Source organism: Macaca thibetana, chromosome 2, assembly GCF_024542745.1.
Source record: "Macaca thibetana thibetana isolate TM-01 chromosome 2, ASM2454274v1, whole genome shotgun sequence".
Classification (NCBI taxonomy): domain Eukaryota; kingdom Metazoa; phylum Chordata; class Mammalia; order Primates; family Cercopithecidae; genus Macaca; species Macaca thibetana.
The window spans coordinates 17632578-17656217 of record NC_065579.1 but is presented as its reverse complement, the minus strand read 5'-3'; the positions used below and the strand labels follow the sequence as shown (position 1 = coordinate 17656217).

General features: G+C 38.1%; 1 long non-coding RNA gene across 1 annotated transcript in view; it reads left to right on the top strand.

Annotated features, from left to right (window-relative positions):
• LOC126949333 (uncharacterized) overlaps positions 1-23640 on the top strand; it is a 53118-nt gene that overhangs the window by 4386 nt on the left and 25092 nt on the right. Inside the window, exon 2 of the long non-coding RNA XR_007723664.1 lies at positions 1026-1147. This is a non-coding gene — a long non-coding RNA (uncharacterized LOC126949333). The remainder of the gene's footprint in view (positions 1-1025; positions 1148-23640) is intronic.

The window sequence follows — 23640 nt, the reverse complement described above, 5'->3', positions numbered from 1 at the left end:
AATAATATGGAACTTTGAAAACAGCAACTTCATTGCATAGAAGTTTCTTTGTGAATTTATTAGAATGAGAGAAAGAGGACAGGAGTTTAGTTCATGAGAAGGGTAGGGCCAGAAGCAAGACTGCAACTTTAAATAGGTTAAACCAATATAAAATAACCCTCAGGAGTATATCGAGGTTTCATGGAGCCTGAAATTTATATAGTATTGCAGGGCTCTCTTTGAAAAAAATAATGTAGCGGGACACAGTGGCTCATGCCCATAATCCCAGCACTTTCGGAGGCTGAGGCAGGTGGACCACTTGAGGTCAGGAGTTCAAGACCAACCTGGCCAATGTGGTAAAACTCCGTCTCTACTAAAAATACAAAAAATAGTTGGGTGTGGCAGCAAATGCCTGCAATCCCAGCTACTCAAGAGGCTGAGGCAGGAGAATCATTTGAACTCAGTAGGCAGAGATTGAAGTGAGCCGAGATTATGCCACCACACTCTAGCCTGGGCAACAGAGCGAGACACTGTCAAAAAAAAAAAAAAGAAAAGAGAAGAGAAGAAAAGAAAGAAAGAAAAGAAAGAAAGAAAGAAAGAAAGAAAGAAAGAAAGAAAGAAAGAAAGAAAAGAAAAGAAAGAAAGAAAGAAGAGAAAAGAAAGAAAGAAAATACAAAAATAAATCTTACTTTTGTAAATTTGTCAAGTATATGACTATGAGAACACATTGCGATTTTGGAGAGATCTTATCAAAGTGAAGAGCCTTGGTGCCTAAGCCTCATTAGCATCATGGTAAACATCCCTCTAAGACATGTTTCAGAGAGAGAGTGCCATCAACAGTGATAAAATCCCTCAAACCAAAGGCTGAAAGTACTTGCACTCATGTATGAGTGGTCTGTGGTAATTCGGAGAAGAAAAAGGGAAAAGACGAAAGTAAAGATTTGTTTTTCTGGGGGGTGTGGGAGTTGTGTGTGTTTTTACTTATAACTGTAGTCTACTAAGGGGGATTTTTTTCATGGTTATTTATAATAGACTCTGTGTTCTAGGAAGATTTCAACAACTTTTTAGCAAACAATGTTCACATAAACCTGAAATGAAGAGCCAAAGAGGATGTGGTCTTTCAGCACCTCCAGCTAAAAAATGCTGCAGAGGAACTTCCCGTATTAAGGTAAATGAACAAATAAATCTTCCTGTGGAGACACAAGTTTTCTGAACTGATTTTATTTGCAACACAGTTATTCAAGTATGGACTGGGAACAGGAATGGGAGGGAGTGGGGAGCAAAAGAGGGAAGATATAAAAGCGTTGTACTTTTGAACTGGCTCTCCAGAAATAAAGAAAAAGCCTTGATATGTATGTCGATTTCTGTGGTGTCCATACTGTCACTATGGCTCACTTCAATCTTCTGATTTGATACCACTAACAAGGTGTTGCGAAGACATGGGCAAAATCAATTCTTGTAGGTCAGTGAGATCCACTCCAGAAGACAAATCCCTGGATGTAAACTTTCTTTGGTCTGACTGATGCTTCCTTGTGGAGGTACCAGAACAGAACTTTGGTTTAAAACGCATCTCAAATGTGAAATCAGGTTCTTTTCTTTGCTTGAAGCACCCGCAATAATATGCAGAGATTGGATTTCAGGTCCCACATGCTCTTGAGTTAATTTTGCTGGATTAAAGGGTGTGCAGGCCCTTCTGAGTTAGGGCTGGCTAGGGTTTTGTGAACTCCAGCTGAGATTCTGGCATCTTCCTCATCAAGTTCGGTATTAACAGCTGCCACCTTCAGAAGACTGGTAGAGGTTCAAGGTTAGGCAAAAGCACAGAAATTACAAAAACTGACACCTTTTATCAAGGGCTACTTAAAAATATTGTCTGTTTTTGAAAAAATGTGGGTAAAGAAATGTTTTCAACAAAAGTTTGATTGGTGGGTACGTATCATCTATTTATATATTAACAGCACATGTAACTTGCAGCATAAATATTTTAAATAAATTGATATACACAATTCTTCCCTCCCTTCCTCCTTTCTTCCCTCCTTCCTTCCCTTCCTTTCCTCTCTCTCTCCTTGCTTCCTTCCTTTCTTCCTTCCTTCATTCCCTCTCTCTCTCTTCTTCCTTCCTTCCTTCCTTCCTTCCCTCTCTCTCTCTCTCCTTCCTTCCTTCCTGTTGAGTAGTTATAAGGTTCTAGGCATGTAACTTAATGTACACTTACTCTAGTAAAGCAATTAATAAGACAAAACTTGTACATTGAAGGAGCTCATAGTCAGGAAGAAGGAGACAGTTGCGTAAACACCTACTGAAGAATGTTTCAGGGATTGAGATAAGAAGCTAAGCTGGGTAGCAAGCAAAAGCATGAAAGCAGGACTGTTAATTCTGGCTGGGTGAAGGGCCAAGGTGGAGATCAAGGCTGAATTTGTAAAGTCATAACAGAGGAATTTAAAAGGTGAGAAGCCTGATAATCAAGGCTATGGGACATGAAGGCAGTGTGAGAAGGGGTGGGTGGAAGCTTACTGACTGGTCAAGGCAGTGCAAGAAGTTTAACCTGTCTGGAAATATGCAGACAAGAACTGGAAAGGGCAGTCTGTGCATGAAGATTCCAGGAGAAGCCTGATGATGGAAAAACCTTAAAATCACATCGAGGTTTATTTTATAGTACGACTGTTGAGGAACCATTTTGGGTTTTTAATTGGGGAATGATACGAACATTTCCAGGGTTGTTGCTCTGTTTTGTTTTTAAGGATCAGTACAAACTAGCTGCATGAAGAATGGATGGGAGAATAAGAAGCTATGGCAATAACGACAGTTAGAATATATCAATGGGCATGGAAGAGGCTGTTGACCTGGGGAGAGTACCAATAAAGATGGCCTATGCAGGGGAAAGAACTCGGGGATTTTATAAAGTTAGAATTGTCAGGACTTTGTCTTCATTTCAGGCAGGGTGAAGGAATGGTTTAAGTTGCCTCCAAGGTATTTTGTTGGGGGTGAGGGGTACAGAGGGGTCTTACTGAATGGTGATGAAAAAGGGACACAAGCGAAGGATCAACATTGGAGAAAAGATAACCAAACCCTGGGAAGCTTAAGGAACAAAATGTAACAAAACAACAGGGATTGTTTTATAAAATACTTTGAGATATCCAGGATCAAAGATATGATAAAAACTAACATCGTGTATTCTTGCGGTAACTTTTAATTTACAAAAACAGTCCCATACATTATCTCACTTGACTCTGACCCTTATGCACTATGTAAGAAGGGCAGGGCAAGCACCAGAAACCCAGGGTTACAAAATGTAGTGATTGGGTCTCAGAGAGATTGCAAGGCATGCTCAAAATCCCACAACTGCGCTGAAATAGGACAAAGAGAAATATGGTCACTCAGTGCTTAGAACTCGGAGGGATCGTGAGGCATGCTCAAAATTCCACAACTGAGCAGAAATAGGACAAAGAGAAATATGTTTGCTCAGTCCTAGGTGCAATGCTCATGACAAGAATGGGAGGACAGACGGAACCCCTTTAGAGCTTGATTTTCCTTCCCTGTTGGAATATTTCTGCCTTTGGCACTGGATACGATACCTTCAGTATCTGGCTTTGTTGAGTAGTTTCTTGATGAGATCCCCAGTCGTATCAGTGGAGACATGTGGGTCTTATATGTGTTGCCTAAAGTTATGTCCAAACTGTTGAGGCCTTGATGTTCCTGGAGCTTGAATGACCCATCACCTTGGAGGGTTCTGAAGTACTGATCATTTCACTGGTCATCCTAAAACCTGAAACTGAAGACAGGGAGGCAAAAATATACTGTCATCTTTTCCTTTCTGTGAAAAACAGAAAGAAAAACACAGTAAACCTGCCATTTCCCTCAGGTCAAGTGACAGGCACTGACCCTTGAATTTTCCATTCAGAGAGCTCCAAAGTAAACACAGAATCACGTAAGCCTGAAGAAAAGAAGCCAAATTAGGAACATCACACTTCCTCTCTCCCAGAGAAGACCAGTTTTTCCTATTACTCTAAGTAGGACACTAGAAGAGAAAACAAAGTCCCTTAAAAATCAATTATAAATTAAAGAATTTGTAATGTAATACGCTTTGCATGTACTCAGATGATGGCATGCAATTAAAAAATCTGTTTAAGTGTTAGCTTAGCATTTGTAAACTCTACCAAACAACCTACATCTTCCTACCATTTGCTCATTTGTTATAACTGAAAGTAATGTCTCCTTAAATATTAAAGCTGATGGAGAAAAATGTACCATGCTTCTTCTCTCATCTCAGACATGAGAAAAATTACTCTCAGACTTATTTGCACAGTTAAGTTTACCCTTAGAAGTACCATCTCTTCAGTTTTGAACTTAAGTTAAAAGTGATGGAGTTCAGTAAAATTATCAACAGGATTAGACACACCTCAACCCCATTCTTCTTTATTAAAATGCATTTTTCTCCCCTTGGTGACCAGGACGACATGCTCTGCTGTGATTCTTCCTAACCCCTTCCCAGAATTCTCCATTAGGTCCTTCTCTTTGTGGTATCAGTCTCAAATCTCAGAACTCAGTCTTTACCTCCTCTCTTACTCATATTCCTAACAATTTTATACAATCCATCCTTTAACTCTCATCTCTAGGCTGACTACTCCCAAAATTATAGCACTAGTCCTAATCTTTGCTGTAAAATCTATACTGGTACAACCAACAGCTAACAACACCTCTACTTAAATATCTAATAGCCATGTCCAGGCCGGACTCTTGCCTTGCTGCTATCCCCAAACCTACTCCACCCACATCCCTCCCACCTCAGCAAGTGGCATCATCATTCTTCCAGTTTTTTAAGATAAAATCCTAACAATCATCCTTGATTCATCTATTTCTCTAATATCCCACATCCAATCCATTAGCAAACTCTCTGCTCCACCTTCCCAATACATTTCAAAGCCAATTGCTTCTCATAATCTTTATTATTTCTTACATGGATTGTTGCAATCACCTGCTAACTTGCTTCCCTGCTTCTCTTATCTCTCTTCTCTTCCCACCCGACAAAGCTATCTTTTTACAGTTTAAATCAGATTATGTGATTCCTCTTAGAATAAAATTTAAATACCATATCAGGGCCTCCAAAGTTCTACACGATCTGGTTCCTGTCTTCTTCTCTGCTCTTACCACCTAATATTCTGTGCTTTGCTTGCTCTGCTGCAAATACATTCATTTTCTTTGGATCCCCTGAACATCCAAGCACTTCCCACTTCAGTGCCTTTGCACATGTTATTCCTCTCCCTGGAATGCTCTTCCTGCAGTTCTTTACACAGCTTAATTTTTAACATCGCTCAAGTTTTGGCTCAAATGTTACTTCTTCAAGAAAGATCCCTTTCCTCACTCCCCCAGACTTTTCGTTGTCTATTTGCTACATTTTTATTGAAAACATTAATTATTACTACAAAAATTATATGTATCAATTCCTCATAGTTTACTATTTTTCACCCCAGCTTCCATAAATCTAAGTTAGTAGGGCCTATGTCTCTTTTTGTATTACCTATGTATCCTCAATGCCTAAAAGAGTACCTGGCACATAGTAGGCACTATATAAGCATGTGATGACTTGATGAATAAGTTAAATAAATGTGTCTATAAGATTCAATATCCCTGGTAAACATTGTTTTTTTTTTTTTCTCTTCTAACTTGCATCAAACGAGCAATATGTGTGAAGCTAAAATATGTAAATTAATGATCTCAACATTTACAACAACCTGAGAACTAACATCATACATCTAGAGAAAATAACTCTTCCAAACATTGGCTGGGTGGCATAAATATCAAATACACTACTGCTGTCAATATTAGCAAGACAATAGTGGAACAACTTTCTCCAGAATATTCTGATAAGACAGATAGTGTATTGGCATTACCTAAGTCTTTTAGGTGAATCCCTGTATCTTCTCACTCAATAAAGGGCAATTGAGTGACCACTATATGCCAAACACTGTGATAGATACAAAGACATGTGGATGAAAAGACAAGCAGAATCTTGCCCTCATGCCACCAACAGGGAGGCCAGATGTTGAACAAATAATTATCAAGAGGCAGAAAAATGCTAGAACCATGGAATATTAGAGGAAACCATTACATCCACATTTATAGACAGGAAAATGCAACTTATAGAGAAAATATGGCTAACTCCTGGAACACCACTGGTTCATGGTAGTATTAAGGCTTGAATCTTAATTTCTTATTCATCAATATTTTGCTCTAATTAAGATGACATACATCCTGATTTGCCTAGGACAGTATTGGCTTAGTACTTGTCCTAATTATTAAAATATCACCTTGTTCACTCTCAAATGAGTCCTGGTTCAGATAATATGGCATCCTAACTCACATTGGTTCTACTAGATCAGAACTCATAAAAATCAAAGGGCCTGCCACACCCATTGGTTTGACTAGAAAATTAGTCTTTTACTCTTTTATGAAAATTGCCATAATTGACCTTATTTTATTCTAATAGTAGTTATTTAGGCTAGAGATCACGTCACTGATGAGGTGAAATAATACTGTGCGATCAGATTTTAATTGGGTGGGGATTAATTGGTCCTTTTTCCAGGAGTTCTGAGCTTGAGGTCCACATAGAGAAGCAGAAGCAGTCACAGTAAAATCAGGAAGTGATGAGAATGGCAGGGGCAGTAAAGTACAGACCGCAAATGGAAACACTTCCAAGGGGCAAAATGGCTGGGTCACTAAGGCTGCTCTATCATGATCATCAAAGAACAAGATTTTATTACCCTTTGAAACTTACGGCTCATACTAATTTTTTTTTTGCTTTCCTTATTTCCCTGTTTCTGACAAGCTATAAATACATGGTCATATTTATAGTATATGTGTACTCTCTCTTTCAATGTCTCTCTATATTATACATATTGAGTCCCATTCAGATCTCTATATATTATATTCCAGAATTCAGGATGCATGCCACCTTACCCACAGCATAGGTTAAGGAATAGCCTTTATGGGGAAAATTTACACAAGTAAATTTCAGTACAAAGCTCTCTTCCACTTGCATGTGGAGACCTGTACATAGTTTGGTCCATAGAGAACACATAGGCTGCTTAAAGCCAACCATTCTGGATTTCGGATGGCAGCTGCTGTCTGGGAATGTTGTCTGCCTTGCACCTGGAGCCCTTAGGGTCAATGGGACATGGCATTCCACGCTGGCAGAGGAGAAAGTCCCTGGTCCCATAGGAATGTGAGCATGGGCTTAGCTCAGGCCCTCCCTCAGAGGGCCATCTCAGGGGGTGGGTAGACACAGCTGGCTTATTACCCAGATAATGCACAGTGTCCGTCCATGGATTGCTCATCTGTTCATTGGAATGGATGCTGGCTAAGTGCCTGCTCTGATTTTCTACCTATAAAATGTCAAATACACACACACACACACACACACACACACACATGTATACGTAGGCAGTTACAGATTTATATAGATATGTAACATTTTTTAAAGGAACAGGGTCTTGCTATGCTACCCAGGCTGGTCTCAAATTCCTGGGTTCTAGCCATCCTCCTTTTTCCTGAGCAACTGGAATTACAGACACGTACCACCATGCCCAGCTTCTATATAAATATTGATTATAATTTATCAGCTCTGGTCATATTACATATAGGCTATGTAAACATATAATGTACATATATGCACACTTTGCATATGTATGGATGCATTTAAGCCACTAAATCCAATTGAAAGTGAAAATAAATTTCATTAGAAAGTCATGAAATAGTTTCGATCACACCATGAGGTTTCACAGTATGGATTTGGTGTCCACTAGACACGCAGTCTTTTCCCCCACACAAGTTTCTTTTCCTATTGTCTTTCTTTAGAGGTGGGCTACATCGACAATATGGAATCTGATATATCACTGAAAATTTAACCTTGATATGTAGCTTGATGGTTCAACTGCTTTCTATACTGTCATGAAAAGAAATAACTCCACGGTAATGAACTGTTTTGAGTGGTTGTCATTATTTCACCATACAAGAACTTTTGATAATATTGTTTTTCCATTTTTTTCAACTTAAAGAAATTTAAAACATTACTGATACCATTAAAGTCCTTTTCCAACCCCCTTTCACATTTCATTTCCAAACTTCCATTTATGAAGCAACTACTATCATGAATTTAGCATTTACCTTTGCAGTGTATTTTTAAATATTTTTCTTACGTATCTATTTACCCAATCACAATATGAAGTAAATTGCTGTGCTATTAAAATTTACATAAATGACATCATATTATATGTATCAATCTAAAATTTTCTTTTTTTATTCACTTTTTAAAACTCAGATTGTATATTATATATACTTCTGATACTGTGATATATAATAAGAAACATATATTTGGGGCTTCATTTCTGTTGTCTAGCACACAGCTCCTAGAAACCTTTGATTCTCGGAGACGATAAATTTCTAATGAGGTGACTGGTGGCTGGAGGCTCCTGGACAGCCTCAGCACGGGGACTGGTTGGGAGGGTTGGGGATCAACCCTGTGAATGCAGGTTGGAATCATAGCTCTACCCACTCCCCAAACTCTGGGGAGATAAGAGGGACTGAAAGTTAAGGTGAGAACCAACAGTCAATGATGTAATTAACTGTGTCTACATAAAGAGCCTCCATAAAAACCCAAAGGACAGAGTTTGGAGAGCTTCTGGGCTGCTGAACACATGGAGACACTGGGAAGGAGCTGTGCCCGGAGAGGGCATGGAAGCTCCCCCTCCCTTCCCGCATGCTTTGCACTGTGTACTTCATCTGACTGTTCATCTGCATCCTGTATAATAGTGCTTATGATCAACCTGCAAGCAGAAGTAAGTATTTCCCTGAATTTCATGAGCTGTTCTAGCAAACGATAGAACTCAAGGAGGTAAAGAGAACCTCCAATTTGTAGCTAAGTGAGAGCAGAAGTATGGGTAAACTGAAAACCTACTACTTGCAACTAGCATCTGAAGTGGAGGGCGATCTTGTAGGACTGAGCCCTTAGCCTGTGAGGGTCTGTGCTAATGCCTGTTAGTGTGAGAATTGAATGGAATTGTAGGACAGCCAGTTGGTGTCGGCTGGAGAGTTGATGTGTAGGGAAAAAAAAAATTCCACACATCTAGTGTCAGAGTGAAGTACTGAACAGTGAGTGTGAGTATAGAGAAAAATAGTTTGTATTTCCCATAAAATAATACATTAGTAAAGTTAAAGAAAATCAATGACATGGCGGCCCATGTGCCCACAATTTGACAATCCTTTATAAAGGATATATGTGCTATCTCATTCCTTTCCCTGGATGTAACTATGATCCTGAATTTTATACTAAAAATTCTCCCAATTTTCTTAAAATTTGTATCACATATGACTGAATTTCTACAAATACATTAATTACTTCTGCTTGGGGCATTTGCACTTTATAGAAATGAAATCACGCAGGATGCATTCTTCATCATTTCTGCTTTTTCTTTTCAACATTTTATTTTAGAGATTGGTTAATGTTGATACACATAGCAATAATTCACTGATTTCTAATAATATGATGGGAAAAACTATCCATGTTGATATATAGAGTTAATTCATAACAAATTGCACGTGTTTACTACAATGTGAGAATCTTTGTCTTTTAACAGGAAAGTTGATTCATTAATATTTGCTATTTTCACTGATTCTAAAGTGCAGTAACAGACTAAAATATTTTGGAATAAATCTCCCAATACAAAATATCTATAAATGTTAGTTTACTATATAACAAATATCTGTAAAGCAAAGGTTATATGAATGAAGGAATCACAAATGAGTGCCTTGTAACACTGTTGAGTCCCAGTTACTCATAAGTACCTGTTTTTTCATCCATAGACAATAGAAGTTGAACCACTTTCAGGCTATGTCCTTGGTTTATGGGCAGATTTTTCTAATCTGAGTTCATTGGTACTTTCAAAATTACTTCCTAATTACAGTGCATTCACTCCTGTCCCTATGAAGGTATTGGAAAAGCATCCTATATATGCATATGGGCTGCAATTCTTCAACTCTATCTCTCACACTCTACCTCTGAGTTCTCTCTTCAGTTTCAGTATCTGGAGATTTCCCATTCTTTGTTTTGATTACGTAGTTGAAATATTACATACACAAACACACATACACGGAAAATACTTATTTAGCGTTTCTTGTTTTGAGACGGAGTTTTGTTCTTGCTGTCTTGTTGCCCAGGCTGGAGTGCAGTGGTATGATCTCAGCTCACCCCAACCTCCACCTCCCAAGTTCAAGCTATTCTCCTGCCTCAACCTCCCGAGTAGCTGGGATTACAGTGGTGTGCCACCACGCCCGGCTAATTTTGTATTTTCAGTAGAGATGGAGTTTCTCCATGTTGGTCAGGCTGGTCTCAAACTCCCAACCTCAGGTGATCTGCCCGCCTGAGCCTCCCAAAAGTGCTAGAATTATAGGCGTGATCCACCATGCCCGGCCAGAATTTCTATCTATTCAAAGTAAAATAAGGAGCCTTTCATATTTGCCCAGTCTGCTGTCATTGTGAGATATTTGATGTGATCTTTCCAGAAACCAGGTTTTATAAAGTATATAATGCTACTATCAATATGTAATTAAACAGTTTTGTTGTAGCATTTTAAATTTAAAAAATTACTTACAATTGGCCTATAAATGAGCAAAAATATTTTTAAGACTTGAAATACATATTCAATATAAAATATATGTATTATATCCAAATATATGTAAAAATTGAAAATAGTGTATGTGATATACAATATATTACTTATACATATGTAATCTGTTACATATTATCTATAAGATAAAATTTTTCAAATAAACACAAATGCTATTAGAGCTGATTTTTGTGCATCATAGCAATGTTTACATTTTACTCCCCTAAAAGACCCCCAAAGACTGAAGGGTACATTCTTCTATCAATGTCTAAACACTGCAGAAAAAATATAAAGCCAAAATTGTTTTTCCTCTTCAATAAATTCTTTCTGGAATAAGAATTCGATTTTTTTAAAAAATAGTTTCTAAATTGGTAAATTTAAATTAAATTTTTTATTTTTTTAATTTCTATTTTGTTTTTGTAACTTTACTTCCAGGCTGAATCATTCACATCAGAACAGTCACTTGATTTTCAGTAGAGAATCAACAAGTATTTATGATACAGATGTTATTCACATTGTCCTCAAGTGACCATCAAACTTGCTTTTATTCCTTAATGGAAAAGTATTAGGAAACATAGAAAAAAGTTCTTGGCATGGCATGATATGAGCAGGAATGCTAAAAGATATTTCTTTTCAAAAATATCTCTCCTTTTTAGATCTCAACTTTAAAGTTTTATTATTGCAAATTCAAGGCTGTTGGTGAAAGTTTTCTGAAACCATCAGTTCTAAAGGTTTAAACATTATTAACCCATAATTAACATTAGTATTGTAAAGTGAATTCAAACACAACACTTTTCAAAATATATTATTCCTCAGTATGCTAGTATCAATATACGTAAAAAGTGTTTTGGTTCCTCAAAAAATTAAACATGGAAATATCATCTAATCCAATAATTCTACCCCTAGGTACATACCAAAAAGAAATGAAAATTGGTATTCAAACAAAACATATACACAAATGTTCATAACACCATTATGCAAAATAGCCAAAAGGTATCCATTAACTGCCTACATCTAACAACAAATGAATGGATATCAAATGCGGTATGTTCATACAATAGAATATCACTCAGCCGTAAAAAGGAATGAACTACTGATACACGCTACAACATGACTGAACCATAAAAAAAAATTATGCTAAGTGAAAGAATTCAGACACAAAAGGTCATATGTTATGTTAAATGATTCCCTTTGTATAAAATATTGAGATTAGGTAAATCTATAAAGACAGCAGATTAATGGTTGCACAGGCTTGAGGGAGGTGCAATGGGAAGTAAAGACTTAATGGATACAGAGTTCCCTTTTGAGGTGATGAAAATGTTGTGGAACTAGGTGGAGGGGTGGTTATGCAGCATTGTAAATGTAATAAATGCCACTGAGTTGTACACCTTAAAATGGTTAACTATGTTGTGTAAATTTTACATCAATAAAAAAGGAAAAATGGAGGGTTCTATAATGTGTAATTTGGAGAGTCACAATTCACACTAGCATTTTACAGACTCTGAGAACTCCTGCAGTACCTTACACATTTAAGTCATATTTCTCAAATGCATTGGATTACAAAAACCTCCGTATTCTGTGTATATGCATGTGTGCATATGTGCCTGCACACACTCCTGCACACATTTGCACATGTGTTTGCTTAACAACTACCTCATATGCCTCATCTTTAAGGCTTAGCAGACCTGTTTTGGGTCAGAATCACAAAAAGAGATAACAAAGTACAGAGCAAATAAATCCTTTAAGATCAGTGAGGAAGAGGCCAGGCGCAGTGGTGGCTCACACCTGTAATCCCAGCACTTTGGGAGGCTGAGATGGGTGGATCACCTGAGGTCAGGACTTCGAGACCAGCCTGACCAACATGGCAAAACCCTGTCTCTACCAAAAATAAAAATAATTTTTTCTACCAAAAATTTAAAATATATATATTTTTTGAATTTTCTACCAAAAATACATAGCCAGGCATGGTGGCACATGTCTGTAATCCCAGCCACTCAGGAGGTTGAGGTAGGAGAATCCCTTGAACCTGGCAGTTGAAGGTTGCAGCAAGTTAAGATCGCTCCACTGCACTCCAACCTAGGCAACACAGTGAGACTCTGTCTCAAAAAAAAAAAAAAGTCAGTGAGGAAGTAAAAAGGTGTCCACACTAAGAAGCCCTTAAATATCAAGAACAGAACTGAAGAAAAATAAAAGACAGATACAGAAAGGAAAGGTGGGTGAATAATTAAAATCAAATTGCAAAGGAACATAGGTAGCGTCAGTGAGGTGAAGATCAGGAGATTTGTATCCACGTCTCAGGTCAGATTCTCTAGGACGTGGACTCTGAGATGGTTGTGAGCAGGAAGTCGAGGGAGAATCCTCTGGGGATGTACACCTGTAAGGGGAAAGGAACAAAGGATTGGGAGGAAGAAGAAGCCAAACTGTGATGCAGGTCCTACAAAGACTTCAGCTAATCTCAAGAGAAGCTGTAATACAAAATGGCCCTTCAGAGATATCCAGGTCTTGTCTCTCAGAACCAGTGGGTCATGGGGTGCTAGCTGCCTCAAGCATATAGCCTTGGTAAGGAGGACAATTCCTGCGAAGAACCATCAGAAGAAAAGACTCCTGGCAGCTGAGTGATCAAATGCCTAAGCACTGAAGCGGGAATGTGGAGACCATATCATAACACTCACTACACAGGGTCACAATTTTCTGAAAAGTGTCCAACATCCCAAAAACATAATTCTAATAAGATCTCTTCCCACAACCACAAATCCAAGAAATGGCACCTTCAGGAAGTCTCCACTCAACAATTATGAGTGATTTCCTATCCCCATCCATTGTTTGATGCAGTGGGTATTTTCACTTTGTGGAGAAAAGGAAAAATTATTTTCCAGTAGAGCATCCTCTCTAGCAGGGTAGCTCAACAAGTTTGTGTTAACACTACCCCCAAAACTTGTTACAGATCAATTAACCTCAAATTAAAATGATCATTTCTTGCTGGTATCCTCTAATAGTTCATTAATTGATATCAAATAATGCTACTTGTTGCTTTTAATCTCTGGTTTTTCCATTGTGGTCTGCCTACCTTCTACATCGGAGTCACTTCAAGGAAAGAGGGCTAATAATTGAAAATACATATCTGTGGGTCTCTCTCCAGATGGACTAAACCTGAATCACTGAGGAAGAAGCACAGCAACCCGTTCTTTATGTTTTGGGATATTTTTATGGATATAAATGTTCAAGAACTACTATTACGAGTTCTCTAAATCTCCCTAGTTTGAGTCAAATCATCCAGGAGTCATGGGCTCACAGCTCTTCACATTAGCCTCAACAGGTCTTTTTTTATTTAATTGCACTTTCGTGAGATGCCCGGAGCCAATACTGAGGTGTATTATATAAACTTCACTGAACAACTTGTGTCTGCGTTTACTGTTGAGATTATGTGTATGACAATACATGATGTCTTGTCTGTAAAGACTTGGGAGAAAATTCTGATCTCATAATCAGATAGAATTGTTCATCTCTTGAGCAACTAGATAGATTTAACACTATAAGTAGTGTGACTCACTCACCTTTAGTGTTTCCTTCTTCTCACTGGCTAGCAGAAACTCAGAGTCAAGTTTTTGGCACACCTCTAGAAAATATGCGTGACTTCATTGTGTGATTTTTGTGTCCTGACTCACTTTTACTTTCACTGAACTTTCCTGAGTCCTTTTTTTAAAACCATTTATTTGCTATTTCATATGTATTTCATTAAATGGTTTTTTAAATCCTTTCTGGGACAAGCCTGGGCATAAATAGTCAACTGTATTCCAATTATTAACACGTACCAGACATTCAACAAGTTCAGTCCATCAGTGAAATACCTTAACAGCCAAGAAGTAGCCCCTGCCAGTGTATTATATATGCTTTTGCACGGCACTGTGTGAAGAAATTCTAGCAATGTTGTAAGCAATTAGTTGGAAAGGATTTCAACTTTTGACACCAATAACCGGTCTAACAACATTCTGTGACTTGGCATATCAGTGAACATAGGAGAAAATAATAGGGCTTGTGCATTTCCAAAGAACTATTGAGGAAGGAATTCAGAAAATGTCCCACAATTTTAATTCTCTTTTCTTTTCATATAATCTTCCTCGCTTATGCATGCACAAGCATAAAAGTAATATAAAAATTACAGAACCCCCAGATTTCATTTAAATCTCTCTAGCCCTTTGGACAATTACACAGTGCAAATTCCCTCTTTTCACCCAGTCATGCATTATACTTTGCTATAGGATGAAAAAATTCCTGATAAATGTCATCATGATTTAGTTCACGTTGGGAAAAGTAAGGTTACATTTAAAATATTTAGAAGTTTGAAGTTATTACATTACAGATGAGTTTGTATTTCTTAGTATGTATTAACTGTAAGAGTGTATTAGAATAAGTGTTAGATGTTGCCTATGACTATATAAAGTATCTGAGTCAACCAGAAATGAGCTCACACTTCTAATAACTTAAGCATGAATAAGTGAATCATAAAAAAGCCCTCCATTCCTTTTACTGAAATAATCCTGGGAAAGATGGAAACAGCACAGGCCTCTGCTTCTGATAACAGATATGGAAAGGAAACATAGAAGAGCCCTGGAAAATCTTTGGGCTGTTAGAATTAGCTTTCTTTTTTTTCTTTTTTTTTAAACTTCTTTTATTATTATTATTATTATTATTATAATAATACTTCAAGTTGTAGGGTACATGTGCACAACATGCAAGTTTGTTACATAGGTACACATGTGCCATGTTGGTGTGCTGCACCCATTAACTCGTCATTTACACTAGGTATTTCTCCTAATGCTATCCCTCCCCCCTCCCCACACCCCACGACAGGTCCCAGTGTGTAAGATTCCCCACCCTGTGTCCAAGTGTTCTCATTGTTCAATTCCCACCTATAAGTGAGAACATGCAGTGTTTGGTTTTCTGTCCTTGCGATATTTTGTTCAGAATGATGGTTTCCAGCTTCATCCATGTCCCTACAAAGGACATGAACTCATCCTTTTTATGGCTGCATAGTATTCCATGGTGTATATGTGCCACATTTTCTTAATCCAGTCTATCATTGATGGACATTTACATTGGTTCCAAGTCTTTGCTATTGTGAATAGTGCCACAATAAACATACGTGTGCATGTGTCGTTATAGCAACATGATTTATAATCCTTTGGGTATAGACCAATGGAACAGAACAGAGCCCTCAGAAATAATACCACACATCTACAACCATCTGATCTTTGACAAACCTGACAAAAACAAGAAATGGGGAAAGGATTCCGTATTCAATAAATGGTGCTGGGAAAACTGACTAGCCATATGTAGAAAGCTGAAACTGGATCCCTTCCTTACGCCTTATATGAAAATTAATTCAAGATGGATTAGAGACTTAAATGTTAGACCTAATACCATAAAAACCCTAGAAGAAAACCTAGGCAATACCATTCAGGACATATGCATGGGCAATGACTTCATGTCTAAAACACCAAAAGCAATGGCGACAAAAGCCAAAATTGACAAATGAGATATAATTAAACTAAAGAGCTTCTACACAGCAAAAGAAACTACCATCAGAGTGAACAGGCAACCTACAGAATGGGAGAAAATTTTTGCAATCTACCCATCTGACAAAGGGCTAATATCCAGAATCCACAAAGAACTTAAACAAACTTACAAGAAAGAAATCAAACAACTCTATCAAAAAGTGGGTGAAGGATATGAACAAACACTTCTCAAAAGAAGACATTTATGCAGCCAACAGACACACAAAAAAATGCTCATCATCACTGGCCCTCAGAGAAATGCAAATCAAAATCACAATGAGATATCATCACTCACCAGTTAGAATTAGCTTTCTATAGAGACAGCTGGTAACATATAGCATATTAGTTAAGCAGGTTCTAGCATTAGATTGTTAGGGGTTAAACTCCAGCCCTAATGTTTATCAAGCAGTCAGTACTAGGATATTTGACTTAGTCTTTCTGTACCTCAGTCTCTCTTTCTATAAAGTAAGAATGATAACACTACCTATCTCACAGAATTGTTTTGAGGATTAAATAGGTTGATCTATAAAGAGCTCTTAGATCTAGAAAATAAAATTTTAATAAATATTAAATGTTAAACTCCTTTCTGGATGATGTCCTGAGACACAGATTTACCTGTATTCCTTATTAGGAAATTTGATATGAGGTACAGGCCAAGAATAGCCATTCTTACCATAATTGCTACTAGCTCCATCCATAATGGAAGATCCCATTACATCGTAGCCAAGTTCAGAATGAGCAAGCCTTGTGTGCTTTGCTGAGGAAGTGGAACTTTATCCTCAAGACAAACAAGAGTCACTGGAAGGTTATAATGTAGTAAGAAGTGTTAAGTGCTCAGATTTGGCTTTTGCAAGGATTATTCTGTGGATAAAGCACTGTTGAGATGAATGAGAGAAACACACACACACTCAGCGGCTTAAACAAGATGGAAGTGTGTGTTGTGTGGTGCATGTGTGTGTCTGTGCATGCACGCATAGGTTTTGGGGGATTTTTCCGTTTCCCATGTAAATGAGATCCATTTACATGACTAGTAAGGCAAATTCTCACATTGATCCATGAATCCTGTATTCTGGTTGCTTCTTCATCCTCAAAACTGTAGATTCACTTCAAATTCAAGGGTGGCTACTCAAAAGCTAGTCATTATGTTTCCGTTCCAGGATTAGGAAAGGAAAAAACAAAAGGAGGTTATACAGCCTTCCCTTAAGAACAGCTCCTAGAACTTACTCAAGAGACTTGAGCTGACTTGTCCTTGTTGGAGCTTAGTTAGATGGTTACTTTAGATGCAAGTGAATCTGGAAAATGTGTTGCTTATTTTAAGTGGCCATGTCATTAAAAATACTCAACTATTAAGTGAAAGGGGGAAAGGCAATTCTAGGGGACAAGTAGGAGTCTTCACCATCTGCAAATAGCTAGTGAAGATGTCAGAAAGCTGTATCTTATAAGACTGGGTCACCAGCTTCATGAAAAGGGACCAGTAAAGGAGTATCGCAGGTTTCTGTTTTTGGTGAAAGGATAGAGGACATTTCATTCAACAACGTAAGAAAAAGCTACTTGGTAAGGAAGATCACGAATAAATTAACCTTTAAGCATATTAAGCTTAAAATACTGGGCCAGGTGCCGTGGCTCACGCCTGTAATCCCAGCACTTTGGGAGGCCGAGGCAGGCTGATCACGAAGTGAGGAGATCCACACCATCCCGGCTAACACGGTGAAATCCCGTCTCTACTAAAAAATACAACAAATTAGCCTGGCGTGGTGGCGGGTGCCTGTAGTCCTAGCTACTCGGGAGGCTGAGGCAGGAGAATGGTGTGAACCTGGGAGGCAGAGCTTGCAGTGAGCCGAGCTATCGAGCCACTGCACTCCAGCCCGGACGATAGAGCGGGACTCCGTCTCAAAAGAAAAAAAGAAGATACTGTGGGACAACCCAGTGGAAATTATATCTAAACAACTATATTTGAATTTGAGAAACTCAGGAGATAAATTCCCGCTAGAGATAAAGACTTGCGAGTCACCTCTAGAGCAGGTAGTTAAAAACAAGAAAGCGAATGGGGTAGCATGGATCTACTTTCCCCTTTCTTGTTGTGGCCTAAACGGATGAGAGCATGCAGCTGGTAAGTGCACCACCCCACAGGCTCTAGGATAATGGACTTGTGTGGCCACTCCAGGGGCTGAGGGCAGGGGTTACTCTCTTATCTTCACACAGGTTGAGATGGAAAGAGGAAGCATAGTACAGACAGAACAAGTGGAAAAAGAATTCCATGGAGAGTCTGTGAAGACAGAGGGTGTATTTATAATGGAATGAGATCCCACAGGTTACAACAAAAATCCTGAGGAGGAGATCTGGAGGGCAGGGAAGAAGACCTGGGAAGATATCTAAGAAAGAGCTGGCCAAAGAGACCCACATTATTATGGGGATTAAAATGGAGATAGGAGTGTCATGTCAAATTATAAATAATTTGATTGAGACATGGTTTTTTACTTAGGTAGTACAGGGTTCTAAATCCAAGTAGAAGCAGAGGCCTGATGACTCCACAATCTACGGTCCTGTACTAGAGCCTTTGGCCTACATTCAGAGCTTGAAATGGAACCAGGACAAGGAGCAGCCCTGAGGACTGTGGAAGTCCTTTGCAGGGGCAGACCCTCTGTCCAGGTGTTAGAGAGATTTTTAAAATTATCTCCTTTCTGTTAGCAGCAGTCTTCAATGGTGGAGGCATGTCCTCAATATATAGCCCTCGGTTATTTATGACGGTTAACTTAGATCAAAGGACCTGCAGCCCAAAGGCCAAATCAGATCCACTGCTCATTTTTGTAAACAAAGTTTCATTGAAATATAGTCACAACCATTCATTCAATATCATCTCTGGCTGCTTCAGTGCCACAACAGCAGAGCCGAATAATTTTACAAAGATCGTATGGCCTGCAAAGTCTCAAATACAGTATTCTGTATCTGGCTTTTGAGAGAAAAAGTTTGTCAACTCCTAATTCGGGTAGACTATATGAAGCACATAATACACTATCTAGCGCAGAGTAAGTGCTAACAAATTACGCTTGTTTTTGTTTTTATTTTTAAAGTCAAATCTTGATTACCAACGTCTTTGTTATTGGCCATTTGATTTTAGGCACTCTGGGGAAACCATTCATCCTTGCTAATTTACATGTGGTTGATGGTAAAATTTACACAACTCTCCATTTTATCTAAAGCCTTGTATATATAATTTCAGCCATATGGATTTTATGTGTTTGGAGATCATGGCTAATTCAACCATATGGAGATTATTTTAACTTAAAGACATTAAAAACCAACAGATGATTTCATCTCTATAATAAGAGTCAAAATGTCCTACTTTTGGGTGCCAGGACAAATGAATTTAAAGGGTGTTTTTAATCACTAATACTGAGCATGAAAATGGAAGTAAAAGTGAGATTCAATTTAAGATATAATATTAAAGGTTGTCACATTATGAAAATTAAAAATATTCTAAAACAGCAAAAGAAAACAAAACAAGACTCATGGATCCTATAACCTATTCTCTATTGACCTTAAGCCCATAGTTGAAAGACTTCAGCATTAAAATTAAAATCCTGTGATATGGTAATACACTAAATGCTAATCCAAATGATGTTTAGAGTTTGGTGGAAAGAAATTTCCCCTGGAGAATATAAGAAATATACCTATTTAATATATTTGGTAAAATTTGGCAGAGATTTGCTAAAGAATGTAATTTGAGAATGGGCAGATAGAGTTAACACCTCATTAAAAAAGTACCAAAGAGTGTCTTGTTAAATAAAAGGTCGTCACAGCACAATCCCACTGCCAGGAGGCTTCAGCGTTGAGCTCGATATTGATGGAAAAGGAAATGACTAATTTGGGAAAGTCTGTTTGTGTTGTGCTCAATCCTTAGCATCCTGGAGGGCAAGAAGAGTTCACATCTCATAAAGTCTCAGGCCTTGGCCAAGATCACATTTGAGGTAGTTATAGGTTGTTTTCAGTGCCTGGCCAGCTCCTCTTAGCACTTATTTACATGTTCATGAAGTTTTTCCCATTCCTCACAGTACCAGCGTTTACGATGAAAATGTTCCCTATCTGCACTATGCAGTGTGATAATCGCGACCCACATGTGGCTACTGAGCACTTGAAATGTGGCTACTGCAACTGAGGAACTAGATTTTTAATCTGTTTCAGTTTTCATTGATTTAAATTTAAGTGTGTATTTGAATAGCCACATGGGGCTAGCAACTACCATATGGGACATTACAAGTTTTAAATTGAATAGGTTTCTGATTATCTTCAAAACAAAGAAAAGTGTTGGGGATTTTCTTTTTCCACAAATGACATTAATTATTGTTCAAAGGTGTTCTTCACTAGGTAGACGACCCACCCGATCTGACCTGCTACACCCTGTACCTTCACTACTCTCCCATCCTTCAAAATATACTTATCCCATGTCTCATTTCTGAAACTCTTTTCTTCTAATCACTTACGTGATAAATTAACACAGTAAAAGATAGCCACAAAAAAAAAAAAAGCACAAAATGTCAAGAAACAGTGCCCTCTTCTAAAGACATTTTTAAGTCTAAAGATAAACGTCACAAGTTTATAAGAAAAAATAAATTTACGCATGTGGGGCAGGAGCAGAGGGTATATGGCAAATCTATGTACCTTCCTCCCAATTTTGCTGAGAACTTAAACCTGCTCTAAAATACTAAGTTTTGTAAAATCAACCAATTAATTAATCAATCAGGTTAGGATAGGATTGGAAAAATTCATTTAGAAACTGTGGAATATCCTTACAATATAATATTAGTAAGATCAAATATATATATATAATATAATTCCAATTTTGTTTATTTACGTGTACAATCCTTAGGTGTCCAGGGTATTGGATCAAACAAAAGTGTTATGATTTTATAAAAGGAGACACAAGAGTAGAAGGACAAAGCTGACTCTTTCATAGGAGAACTTTCTGGAAAATAGGTAAAATGGAAGGAAGACTTACATAACCCTAGATTTAGTTATTATTTAATCTGTCTACTGCTGTAATGCAATAAAAAATTGTGTCAACCCCATCTATGACTGAAGTAAGTATCGTCCACAAAGCTACCATAATCTTTTCAATGAGCTTGCTGGCTCATAGATGAGGAAATTACGTTCTTTTTCTGTTTCAGTGTTTCCACCTCGAATGGAAATCAAACACCTGAGTGACCTCCCTATGACTGAGAATTGGGTGGGGACATCCTGCAAATTCTCACCAAACAGTTTTGAGTGGAAAACGATTGCATCTTTAAAGGGTTTTAAAGAGTAGAATGTGCTTTCCCTGAGATGGCATTAATTTTTACTCAGTTCACACATTTTTATTTTAGAGCAATCGCCACATTTCAACAAGTGATTGGAAAGAACTCGTCCACATTTCTCTACTCAGGGCTTAGCTACATTACTGTTTTGCTTCCAGGTGCTGCTTGCATTACTCATTCTCATTCTGATAATAAAAAGTGACGTCTCCAGCGACTAAGTTGAACCTTGGGATAGAGAAAACTGCATATTTTTATAAAAGAAAAAGGCTCACTCTTTATTTTACGTGAGTTCCACCTAACCCACCTAAAATCCACCTCAAATCTCAGAGGTATTTTACCTCAGCTACCTTGTTGCTGTCATGTTCTATTTTCAGTTGACTATATTCTGAATACTTTTCAAATTTATATAATTAAATGTTTTCAATAAAATTCTTAAATGAAAAATTAACTTAACATTTTACATGTACATAGGAAAAGATCTTTTAGTTTTGGGGAGACAACAACAATAATAACAATTGACATAAAGATATGTTTTGATAAACAATATCAATAGAGAAATAAATATCGATAAAAGCTAGTGCCTTATTTAGAGCTCACACACTTTTACAAACTCTTTGAGGTGACACAATAAAAGACAAAAGCATACTTCAACTTTCTTTTTTAATTACCAATGACAGAAAGATGAAAATGGAAAAGTTACACAGGACGAGGGAAGTGGAAAACAATTGTCAAAAAAGTCAAGTCCACATAATACTTTAGTCCACAAATTATGTGCTAGAAATAAAAATAAGATCCTAAGCACTTCAACTGACTAAAAAGCCTCCTTCTTGGCCAAGGCACTGCAGAGAAACATTCTGATTCCTTGCCATGACTGGATGGGAAATTAGACACACCTCAGTATTCCCCTTCCTTATTAACCTTTAACCAGAATTCTTTCCTAAGAAGTAGGCAGAAACCAGCTCTAGAAGACAAGAAACAAATCACTTTTCTTTTTTTTTTTTTTTTTTTTTTTTGAGCTGGAGTCTCACTCTGTTGCCCAGGCTGTAGTGCAATGGTGTGATCTCAGCTCACTGCAACCTTCGCCTCCTGGGTTCAAGCTATTCTCATGTCTCAGTCTCCCGAGTAGCTGGGATTACAGGGCCCGCCACCACGCCCTGCTAGTTTTTGTATTTTTAGTAGAGACGGGGTTTCGCCATATTCTTCAGGTTGGCCTCAAACTCCTGACCTCAGGTGATTCACCCATGTTGGCCTCCCAAAGTGCTGGGATTACAGGTGTGAGCCACCACACTCGGTCATGAATCACTTATTCTTTTATTGCCTTTAGACAATCATCTGAGGCCATGACCAGACCTCCCTCTTGGCAGTTTCAGCTTGAAGGCTCACCTGTTTCACAATGAACCTCTTACTAAAAACTGACCACCATCCCCAGACTAGCTTTGGCTGGCTTATGGAAAAGGGACGGTGAGGGTTTTCATATCCTCTGCTTCACTTTTTCATATCAGAAGGCCAAAAGCTCCACCAATGTATCATGCTGACGGTGCCATTTTTTGAACATGGAACCCATGAAGAGGCATGAAGTGCAACTGCTCGTGTTCATGTTCCTCTTTTATGAAATATTCATGGCTCCTCCCACAGCGTGTTAAGTACGTATACTTAGCCAACCCACTCAGCGTAAATTTCTGTTCCCTTTATCCCTCCCTCCGAGTGCGGGCTCTTACCTTCTGCCAGAAGCTGTGCTTCTCTGCAGGATGACCAGCCTGTGGACTAGCAACCCTTTATGAGAAATAAAGCTCTCCTTTCCAAATCTATGAATCTCATCATTTTTCAATTGATAGTGACCACTGTATCAATATTCAATGTTAAAATTGTCAATCCTCACCAGCACATGACAGAGACTTCCCCAGTGTAGTCTGCCCCTCAATTCTGAGGAAACTAGGAGAAGCTCCATTTCTGAGCCCAGAGCTCAGGAAAAGAAAAACCTGTGACTTCCACATTAACCTGAGCAGTCAAAACCCTTTTCTGTTATAGGAAGTGGGCCATCAGCAGCACAAGTGACATTTATAAACCAGATATATTTTTGTGACATAGTTGTCCAATCATGAGCTAAAAAGGGAGTTTCTGCAAGTAAGAAGTGAAAAAACACATTGTTATGATCCGAGC